The 11,240-nt window shown below is 45.1% G+C and overlaps 1 protein-coding gene across 3 annotated transcripts in view; it reads left to right on the top strand.

The window, feature by feature from the left end:
- Nucleotides 1-81: 81 nt before the first annotated feature.
- Nucleotides 82-11,240, top strand: part of MIB2 (mindbomb E3 ubiquitin protein ligase 2) — a 50,639-nt gene continuing 39,480 nt past the window's right edge. For 2 of the 3 annotated variants that reach the window (XM_035903579.1, XM_009648131.2), the window contains exon 1: nucleotides 82-222. The gene's annotated coding sequence lies outside the window, so the exon portion shown is untranslated. Of the gene's footprint in view, nucleotides 223-389; nucleotides 454-11,240 lie in introns of all 3 variants that reach the window. The other variant, XM_035903577.1, reaches the window with a different exon arrangement.

Genomic DNA, 11,240 nt, shown 5'->3' with positions numbered 1-11,240 from the left:
GTCTGCGGTGGGAGAGGAGCCGGTGGCCGCTGCCCGCAGCGATGGTGCCCTCCTGAGCCGCTTCTCGTGTTTTCTCCTCTCCCCCTAGGCCGCTGTAGTAGCTCTGCTGCTCCGACTCCTGCGCCGAGAATGGACGAGGGAAGGAGGCAAGCACAGCCCTTGGCTAAGGACGGTGGCTTTCAGAAGGGTTGTCTGAATTTTGTTCTCTCTCGGCTCGGTCAGGTATGTGCCTGGTTTTTTTCCCTTTTTCTTCCCTGGGCTAAGCTGGGAATAGGTCTGCTCGAAGTGGCCGGTTTTCTTTCTGCCACGTTTGTCCAGGGTTGAGTCTGTAGTGGGGTGCGTCTGCTTGCTCCCGCTCCATTTTTATTTCTTTTCTTCTGGCTGGCGAGTGCTGGCTGCCCTGGAGGGTGTAAACATACATCCCGTCTTCCTGTTCTGGAACAGGTACTGCAGGTAAGTCCTTCCTTGCTAAGGTGAGAGCTGAGCGCTGAAACATTGGCAGTGATCCCTACTGGGTGTTTTGTATCACTGGAGCATGTGCTGTATGCTGAATGTAACTCAGAACCGAGGCACATGTGGCTTTTTCCCTCCTGTGTTTCTATGATATTTGTAATCTTCCTGAACTGAGAAAGAGTCGTGAGAACAAGGGCCAAACTTAAACCTAGAGAAGATGGTACAGCTGCATTGGAAACCCTACATGTGTTTGTTCTGATTTCCCCGCAGACGCTCAGCTCCAGCACTTACTTTCTGAATGTAACGAATTCTAATTTCTACCTCACTTAGAAATGAGCGAGCTCTGGCTCACCTTCATGGAGGTCACTGAGCTTGGCTTTACTACTCAACCTGCTCTCTTTTTGGCTAAGAGCCTCATTACATAGTCTGCACTTCTCTGTTGCGCTAGGAGGAGTTTATTTGGCTCAAATGGGATACCTTTCTTATTTCTCCCCTGTTTAACAGCTCCTTGGTTTCCTAAAACTACTTCCTATGAAGAACAATGCAGTTGTTCATCCCTCTAGGTCCTTCCTCTATGCTTGATTACCTGTTGAATTTTTTGTCCGTGGTTCCAGGATATAGATGAGTGAATTGTCAAGGGTTGCAGTTACTATAAATAACCCGCAGTGTTATGAGTGGAATGTTGTGTCATGTTGATAACGGAAATGAGAAAGAGAAAGCTTCAATAGCCTTGGCAGAGCTAGAGAAGTTCTTGCCCTATTCTGAGCTTTGCTTTCTGCTCTGAGTTGTAGGTGTTTAGGTTTGCATCTGGAGCAGCTGACTTCCACTGGGCGGATGATGGTTCCCTTCAAGAAGTTCTTCCTTAAGGCAGCCAACTAATAGGGCAGTGGATTGGGTGTCAGGGGGCTCACACCCGGCTCGATCACTGATGTATCTTCAGTGCCTTATGCCTGTTTGCCATACTAATCTTGTCTATTCCTGTAGTGGAAGGACATGAGTTCATTTAGGACTGGCAAGCGTGCCTGCAGCATGCTAACAAATGGTTACCTACTTGTCATTTAACAGCGTCACCACCGGTTCTGTTTTCTTGAATAATTCTCTTTTTAGGCTTCAAAAAGGTAAATATGTTTCCCACCCCTTTCTCTTTGCACAGCATAGCTCTCTGAGTCACTGACATGAGAATAATCTTCAGAATTGTATGATATTTGGGTTGGCTTAATTCGCTGCTTATTATGATACTGCTGTATAGCTTCATATGTTTTGACATTTATTTTGAATGCATATTTGAAGCTCTGCAACTGTGAAAATCTTGTGCCAAATTAGTGTATAAAGAATCTGCTATTTTCCTGCTTTGGTGTGCAATGGCCGCTAATCCACTGCTGGGATTGTCTGGAAGAATTGGGAGTCCACGCATAGCCTCTTTCCACTAAAACTTTGACAAATGTCTTGGAAGTTGCAAAAACTGTGGAAGTGCTGCCAGTATGGTGGTTGCAATTTTCTCCTTCCATTTTCACTTGGAAAGGGGTATGTTCATGGCTTTCTAAGCTACCTCGATCAACAAACGTGTGGCTACAAGACCACCGTGGGCTGTTCAGAGCTGTGGCCGTTATCTCTGAAGCAAGCCCATCTCTTGCCTTGCATTTGTGTAGCTTTAGTATTGGTTGCTCACAGAGACCGGTCTTGGTTGCCTGTGGTTTTGCAGAAGTGGAAGGCTTTCTCCAACTTGATAATGAAGCTCTCCTAGGTCACGTTGCCCCTGCCTGCCTGTTCCCATCACATCTGTCTGCCTTGCTCATCATCTGATACAGAACTGCTCCTGGGCTCTGGTGGAGTTTGGGGTCATGCTGAATGTGACCATACCACTTGCGACAGTACTGATCATGCCCTTTCGTTTTGAGTTGCTGTTTTCCAGGGATCCAGGAATAGAATGCAAACTCCGGTGAGCAGACTATTTGAGTCCTAGTTGTTTTTCAAGGGTTCTGATTCATGGCTTATTAAGGGCATTTGTGGAGGGGCCAGGGTGTTGTAATACAGTGTGCTCAGAGGGAGACCAATGGAACTTTCTATATGTTCTCACTAGAAGCTCTGATGGGAGACAGATCATTGGATATTCTTCTATTCTTTAAGCAAAGAGTGAGAAAGTGGAGTCTCTTGTTTCTTGAGAGACTTACACAATTTGAATATTTCTGCTTCCTCTCTAATGAGAGTGGTAGTGGTGTTTGAAACTTCCAGGAATATGGAGCACGTCTTCTAGCATTGAGACTGGCTGTATGTGGAAAATGGCATCAGTGAAGTTATGTGTGTGCCAGCAGGACAGTAAATGGCTTCATCTTAGACCTCAATCAGCATTCCTTGATGTGACCCCAAGGAATGCAAGGATGCATGCTGGATCATGGGCTGATACTTTCTCTTCTACCCCCTGTGACTGGTATGGGCCAGGCTGTGGAGAACAGGACTTGGGGCTAGGGTACATGAGCGTTGTTCCTTGCTCTGCCACCAGTTCCATATATAACTGTGGCTCCATTTCCATCTGTAAAGTGTTCTTGCATTCTTTAAAGTGCTCAGCTATCCAGAGCTGAAACTTCTGTACTTCTAAAACGTACAAACCTGTAAGTGCTGTAATGTGCTGACCCTCAAACCTTTGTTCAGCACCAGGGAGGAAAGCAAGAGCTAACTACTCGATGCGTTCTGCTCCTACGCAGCTGATGTCTCTCTAGCCAAAGGCATGTCAGGATAGATTAGGCTTAAACCTTTAGAAAGCACAGGAAGGGCAACTTCTGGGCTGAAAACTGACAGAAGTGCAATGTTGACCATTCTGAAAGCCTGAAGGGGAATCTGGCTCCAGCTTGCTCTGTGTCAGAGTCTGAAGTAGCTACTTTTTGTTTTGAAAAGTTGGAGGAAGTTGTGTTCCTAACTCAGATGATTTTTAATCCTATTGTATCACCACTGTTGAGGGTACCAGAGTCTAAATACCTATGAACAATGTTATTGCAGGACCACAGTTCTGTGTTTTCTCCAACCTGGTATTCAACCACACATCTACCAGCAAGACTTCAGTGTTAATTCCTCTTGATATTTTTACTCCTGCAGTAACGTTAGTCTTCTGATTTTGAATTACTTGTGGGGAGACTTACTGCCTTTCTGGACAGACAAGGCAATTATCTAAATAGATTGGAGGATTATGAACTTTTAAGTTATTTAACCCAGATTTTCATGGTAAATAGGAGTTGACAGCTGGTGTGAGAAAGATGCGGACCTGAGCTTTACCTAGGGCTCAACACCGTCAGCTCTGGGCTAGATGGTCTTGCCTCAGAAATATATTAGAGCAATGTTTAAGTAAGAACACAGCTGAAATCTGCTGTCAAGACAGATTTATCACTGTTGGAGTGTGTTTCTGTGTGCTACTCCATTTCTAGGTGATTGAAAATAGGTCTGGAATTAATTTTGACAAGGCCACCTAGTCCATCCTTTTCCACAAGGCATGATAAACCACAGTGAAACCTTTCCTGATAGATACGTTGTGCTTGTTCTTTAAGTAATGGAGATTTTCTAGCTTCCCTGGATGGGTTGTATTTGACTTTATTAAACTGATTTATTTTTTTTATGTTGTGACTTTTGTCAGTGTTCTGAATGGGCACAAAAAGACTTGCTAGCCAGTGCGAGGGGTGCCAGGTGGTTGACCATTGACCTCTTAATACTAATGGCGAGAAAAATGATGGTGATTCTTGGCAGGAGAGGGGAGGGGAGTCACTCAGTGCAATGCTTGTGAGTTTTTGTTTGTTTTCCTTATGCCACAGGGATATTCATGGAGGGTATGAGAAAGTTAAAGTATCACTCTCCCATTTTTTTCTATGTAAAGTGAAAAAGACCTCAATTCAAACTTAGCAAATAATTCCCTTTTTTTTTTTTTTAACAATATCACCTGGTGGTTGTGTGGTTTTTTTGTGTGTGTTTGTTTTTACTGTAATGCAATGTAAATGTAACTCTGAAATCTGCTACTGAGGAACAAGTGGATTCTCATCAGCCCTGGCTACTGAGCTTTTCAAGGCTTGAGGCAGCAATCTGCAAACTGTCAGGTCCAATTAAAGCAAATGGCTGGAGCTGTTTTTCTCCCTCCTGGAGAGAACACAGTTCATCAAAAGCCAGAAGGAAATTTCATCGGGCTCATGAGCAATTATCTTGCGGGATGTAATAAGAGACATCCACTACATGCCCAGTGTGAACTTTCGCTTATAATCACTCTTAATTCTTCAGTGGGTAGATGAGCACTGATCTCACCCATTTAAAGTCTGAAGTTTTTGTGTTCAGTAGAAGCTGGTAGAGGGAGCTTGTTCTTTTGTAGGGTTTCACTGATGTTGACTTGTTAAATCTGAATTTTGAACATCCCTGACCTGGCAAAAGATATTCCACCTTTCAGTGTGTTGTGGGTTTCCCCTGGTAGGCAGCTAAGCACCACACAGCTGCCTGGTCGCTTCCACCCCAGTGGGATAGGGAAGAGAACTGGGAGGGTAAAATGGTGAAAGCAGGACTTCATCAGGTATAATGGTTTCTTGGGAAGGCAAACACCATTACTCCAAATGTCCCCCTTTCCTATTTCTTTCCCCTAGCTTTTATTGCTGAGCACCGTGTTGTATCAGATATCCCTTTGGTCACTTGGGGGCAGCTGTCCTGGCTGTGTTCCCTCCCAAATTCTTGTGTACCCCGAGCCTACTCACTGGCAGGGCAGTGTGAAAAACAGAAAAGGCTTCGACTGTGTGTAAGCACTGTTCAGCAACAGCTAAAACATCAGTGGGTTATCAACACTGTTTCAGTCACAAATCCAAAACAGAGCCCCGTACCAGCTACTGTGAAGAAATTTAACTCTATCCCAGCCAAAACCACTATACTGTGGTATACCGATACTTCTGTTGTTGGAAGCCTGTGACAACTGTTTGTTTTTGGCTTACTGGTAGTATTTCCCAAAGGTTGTGTTTGCATTTGTGTGGTTTAAAGCAAATGTTGACCTACTGTGCAATCCAGTTTATTTCATGGGTCTAGTCCATTAGTTAGCACAGAGTTGATTGATTAAAAATACTGTGCTAGATCTTTGCTCCTGGTAGATGGTGTGGCTGATGCTGTCACTTTCTGTTTAACTCATCTTGTTACTCGTTGCTGACAAAAACCCCGTTTCGGTCCGTAGAACTTGGTGACAAAACCAGTTTGGGTTGAGGCTGTGCAGATGAGCGCTTGGTTTTTGAAGCACGTGCTCTTTCCTGTGTCTGTTGTCATCACAGGTGGGTTGAAGTTTGAGTAAAGTGAGAACTGAGGGTTCAAGGCTGGCTCAGTTCTGATTTATAGCTCTAGAAGACTAAAAGTTTTTTATGCATGCCTTCACAAGAAGTTTTCTGATTAGAATATTTCTTGAGACTTCAGTCATATTGAAGCTGTGGTTTTTTGAATCCCACTTGTGGTCAAAATCAAGGAGAGGTGTCTTCTGTCTGAGACTTCAGTTGTGGTGGTCCTGGATCTGAAAGGAGGAAGTACTTTCTGTCCATTTAGCCTCAGAAACACAGAGGACTTCACAGCGTTGAGGTATAACAACAAAGGACTCTTGGCCCCAATGTTTGTACTTTAAACCAAGAAATTTAAACTTGGTAACAAGGAAAACCGAAGATAACCCTGCAGGGTTATTTAAATACCATCTCACCCTTCGGAAGCCTGTGGGATGCTGACCTTCTTGGGCTGCGGAGCCAGTTCTTTCCTAGTGCATCCTCCTTGCAGTCCAGATGATAGTCCAGTATATGCAAACTGTTTAACATAGAGGTGCTGCCTTCCCACCCAACAGGCAAGTGGTGGTGCCTGTGCATTTCATTTTCTTGTTTGCTATGATATCTTTTCCAGTATGAAGACAGCACGGCTTTAAGACTGAGTCACTCCACTGGGATTATTGTAATCTGGTGCTTCTGGCTCTGCCATGGACAGTCTCAGAAGAGTCACTGAGTGTTCCCCTGTCACAATTCTGAATGAGGATCTTGGCTTTTGTCCAGTTATTTCTGTGCTCTTCCTTAGCTAAGCAGAGCCCACCTTTGTGTTTCATGCAGCAGCTGGCTCATGTGGATTTTTTTGAAGCTGTTAGGTACTGCCATAGTTGCACATAATGAACCTGGAAATGTAAGATGTGTAACTTCTCTATAACTTGTTCCATCTTTAGGATCTATTCTGAGATTGATTGCCATTTTTTAGGAAACTAGAATGCTGAGCTTAAGCTTCTCAGAAGGGTTTGCACAAAACTACTGTTATTGAATACTAATACATTTGCTGGTGCTTCTTTTAGGCCTGCAGCCTTTAACAAAGTGAAAGAATAGATGGTAAGCCAGCATGATAACCACTGAAAGTATCGCTCCTACAACTTGAAAGGGAAGGCAGCGTTCCCTTCTCACCGTAACAATTCAGTGCTAGAATACAAGCAGTGTAAATTGAATGTAAAATTCAGTTCAGGCAAAACAGATCAATGGGCTGGCATTTGTAAAGGACAAGTGTTGATTGTAGAGACAAAATGCACTCAATGGGATCGTCTTTAAGCATAGTGTCTCGCTAGTTATTTTTAGCGTTTCCTCACTCCGTGTCCCAGTATTTCAGGACGTGTGCCTGCTCTTATACAGTGAAGCTGAAATGACAAGATATTAATCCCTGAGCAAAGGCATATTAATCACCTGCTTTATTCTGTTTATGTAATACAGTTAAATATACTTTGAGAGCAGGTGAGGTATGGGGCATGGAAATGGCTTAACCTCATGCAGGCTTTTTCTTGATTGATTGGTTTTAATGGTGGCAGCTGTCCCATTTCTATTTTTTTTCCTGCTGCGAGTCGTTTGTCAGTAGAATGGCTTCATTTATCTGCTATTGATATTTAAGCCACAGAAACATCATCTGCTCTTCTCTCCCCCTCTGTGCTAGTGATGCCATCTTGCAGAATTTAGACTAAACAGAAATCCTGACTGCATGTGGAAAAGTAAAGCAAAGGATCATTGAGATCTTGTGGCTTTGCGGTGGGATATTAAACTATTCACTTCAGCCAATTCTGCAAATCCTTTTGGTGGGCTGAGGGAGGGAATTTCATGGGTTTAGTCTAATTTCTAGTGGTGAAGTTTGTGGCTGAGATGGTGTTACTCTTCTACCGTAGGTCTGCTAGTGCTAGGAACTACGAGTTTGTAGCTTCTGTGCTGTAATCCAGCACTGTGGGTTTGCAACGTGACTGGGCTCTCTAGCCATCTTTGTGTTTAGCCACAGAAATTCAAGCCTTGGAAACTGCCTTCTCCAAAATGGAGAGTGGGGCCTTACTAAACTTCCAGTCTTGGTGGCTAAACAAGACCTGATCTGACAGTGCTGCTCTTTGTACGAGCAAGGGCTGTGGAATGAGATCTGGAAAACAATAAACAACTAAATGGGCCTGACTGCATGCTTTTCCCCCATCAAGAAGCGGGACTTGTACTAGTGCTGTGTTGTGAGGTAGTACTAAAGCCCAGTATTTGTGAATTAATAAGTTATAGAAACGACTATTCTGCAAGCAAAAAGTCTTTATCATGTGACAGAATTCAGTATTAGACCTTATACTAGAGCTATTTTTCTTGTTTAGTAGGGTTTTGTGTATAGGTAGTAGAAAGGCACTATTACCAGGGCGCTTCTTGGAAGAGGCCTGCTAAGAAGGCAAGGGTTTTGTTGGAGTAGTGGGGAACCGAGTTGAAAGTCAGAGACTGCCTGAGTTGAGGAGTAGATGATAAACTCGTTTCTGAAGAAATGGGAGGGAATTAGAACGTGTATTTCCATGGGAGGACTTTTGGGCCCAATACAAATGGGCTGCGTAGGAAGCCAAAGCTCGGAGTAGACAAGGAGATTTGCAAGTGGTAGAGCTGGGTATTGAACTGGTGTGAATTGGAGTTGACATAATAAAATGCCATGGGATAGGCAAAAGTCTCCAGAAAGGGCCCCTTCTAGAAACTGGAGATTGAGTGCTTGGAGCTCAGGTGTGCAGGGAGCCGGGGTGGGGGACACCTCCTCTGGGTTTGGAATTGGACAGGGCAGCACACCTGGGGCAGCCCAGCCAGCTGGCAGCAGTGAGGGCTAATGGCTCCTCACCTGGGAGCTGGGAGGGGACAAAAGCTGAGGTGGGCCTTAGACGGTGGTATGTCAAAAAGGATTATTTAGTGTGTATTTTGCTGCTTTTCTGGTCTGCTTTCATTTAATAGTGAACGCTGTTGTGGGAATTGTGTGTATCCTTGAGAGAAATTACGCTGCATCGTGGCAGTGAGAGCACGTGCGTGTGTCTGTCTGCTGCTGTGCTGTCCTGGGGTCTTACTCTTTGCTGAGGAGAAAGAAAAGCGAAGGGTAAGTCTGAATTTGAGCTTATTGGCATGAATACTAGCTTTGGTAATTAACTGAGCAGCTTTGAGCCTTGGTCAGAGGTACTTGATCCCAGTTGTTGTCTATTATTTAAGAATACAGAAGTATTTATTTCTGTTTTGCGGGTAGGGAAGGATACTTGATCATGTCGATAAGCATCGGCCAGGTAGTTAGCTATTCAATTTGTGCTGGTTTCACAAAAACATTGCTTGTGTCAGGAGAGGGGGAGAACCCTGTCAAGCCTTATTTCTGTAGGGTGGACACCCACGGGAGTAGTGGAGAAAGCAGTGCTGCTCAAACCCAGCTGCATAACCACAGCAGAAATTCTTAAGCCAGTATGAGCTGACTTAATTTGGCCATTACGCCTGACTTGTTTGGATCTTGATGTTCCTAGCGTGAGGATATACACAAAAGTAAATCGCAGAACTTTACAGTAGTGGTAGTTGATCATTCTAAATGTTTAGTTGTTTGATATGACTTTTTTTAATGGCAGTATGTCCCTGAAGTTCCCTTGGAAGCAAGCAGTTAAAATGTGGTGCGTGTAGGTATGGTGAGGGCTTAAAATAAAATACTTGGAGTGACTAGGAACCACTTTGGCAGCTTAGCACAGAATGGATGAAGAAACTGCTCCTGGCTGAGTCGGGTGCCTCTCTGCTGCCTCTTTTAGTTGGGAACAGATCCTTTTGACCCCTGATTTGAACTGCAGACCTTTGCTTTTGTGTAGAATCCCACTGCAACGAACAATGAGGCCGGCAGGAACGCCACCGGTGTCCTTTGGTGTCTTGTTGAACTGCCTCCCGAAGAATGGACAACATCGCTCTGCTTGCTTGTGCTGCAGTGAAGTTGTCTGTATTTCTGCCGTTGCAGGCAGTGTTGGTGACGTGCTCTGTTCCAGGCTGTCTGTGCTAGATGTCTGTAAATGTTTTCTGAGGTTTGCCCAGTTTGCATTGGGATGAAGGAAGGATAAAGCAAGTGACATTTGTCTTGACAAGGGCTCGTTGGCTCGCAGTTACTTGGCTGATGTCAAGTGAATAGTGTCGTTATGCACCGTGCCCTGGCTCTGCTTGGTCTGTTCACCTCTTCCCTGAGAGAGAGGAATTGAGGCTCAAATACCGAAGCACGATTCTACTCATTTGCTAATAAACTTCACAGCTGGAATGTCCCTGGCATACCTTTGTTCTGCTTGTGAAGTCCTTATGAGCACTGATCCAAAAGGATCAGTGTTTGTTTCAGTGATCCCTGTAAACATTTGCGTTCGTTTCATGTGGTCACTGCTACTTGCAGCTATTGATTGTTATGGCTCTGTTAGTTACACTCTGTTTTCCTAACCCTTTCCATGCTTTCTGTTGCTTTTCAACGGAAGAATCTCATCAACGTTAACTTACCATGCTGCTGTTGCTGCTTCTGCCTTTGCTGTTTCACAGAGAATGAAGGACTAGAGAGGCAGCTGAGATGTAAGCGAACTCCCGGTCTGCTGCAAGTTAAGTTAATAAACCCAAGCCTGTGTGTAGTTCTTCCTGTGCTGCTTATTCACTATTTGTGTGTGTGGGGAGGTCCTCAGAAGACAGGCTATAAAACTCTTTAGATCCTCTTCTAATTAAAATAAGCTTCTTTACCCACCTCTGAGTTGTGCTGAGGATGCCGAAGCTTAATTCTCTTACTCATTGCATTGTATGCCACGTGCAAAAGGTCATGTGGAAGAATGGGTTTCGAGCTCCATAGAAGTGTCGTGGGGGCAGCGTGAACACAATATGTGTTGAATAAACAAATACTGAGTTTCAAGAAGTGCTGGTCTGCCTGGTTTTGTAAGGCAGAGGACAGAGTGTTTTCTTCTCTCAGTAATGTTATGGATTCTCTGTCCCTGAATGGGAATTGATGGAGGAAATCTTAACTCCTGTGATGACTGCCCAGACCACCCAGGATTCACCAAGGGGAAGATTTTGCCAGCGGTTGGCAGTCTCTAGCCCGGTTCCGCCGTACCCCCTTGCATAGTCACGTTCGTGTCGGAGGCCCAGCGCTTGCGTTGAGCGCATGCACATGAATGAGAGCCTTAAGGAGGATGGGAAGCTTCACCATGAGAGAGCTGTGGGCGGTCTGGTGCTGTGGCCGTGGATGTCTGTTTGGGATTCATGGCTTTTGGAGCACAAGAGCAGCAATGCTCACCGGGGCCATTCCCCAGAAGTCTGCCCTACAGCCGTGTCTGTCTGCAGCTGGCTGGAGAGCAGAGCTTGGAGCTGGCTGGAGGGGACGAGGTGGCTCCTCGCTCTCTCTCTGCCTGATGCATGTGTCTGCGAGGGGGCAGGTTCTGGCCCCGGGCGACTGCCTGGGCCCTGGGAAAGGGAACGTGGCTTTTCTCTCTGCCGAGGGCAGGCGGCTTTCGGGCCGAGCGGGGGCGAGGGAGGCTTGTC

Source organism: Egretta garzetta, unplaced genomic scaffold, assembly GCF_000687185.1.
Source record: "Egretta garzetta isolate BGI_Z169 unplaced genomic scaffold, ASM68718v1 scaffold61, whole genome shotgun sequence".
In the NCBI taxonomy this organism is placed as follows: Eukaryota; Metazoa; Chordata; class Aves; order Pelecaniformes; family Ardeidae; genus Egretta; species Egretta garzetta.
Note: the sequence above shows the minus strand (reverse complement) of the source record. Positions and strands in the feature narration are given on the sequence as shown.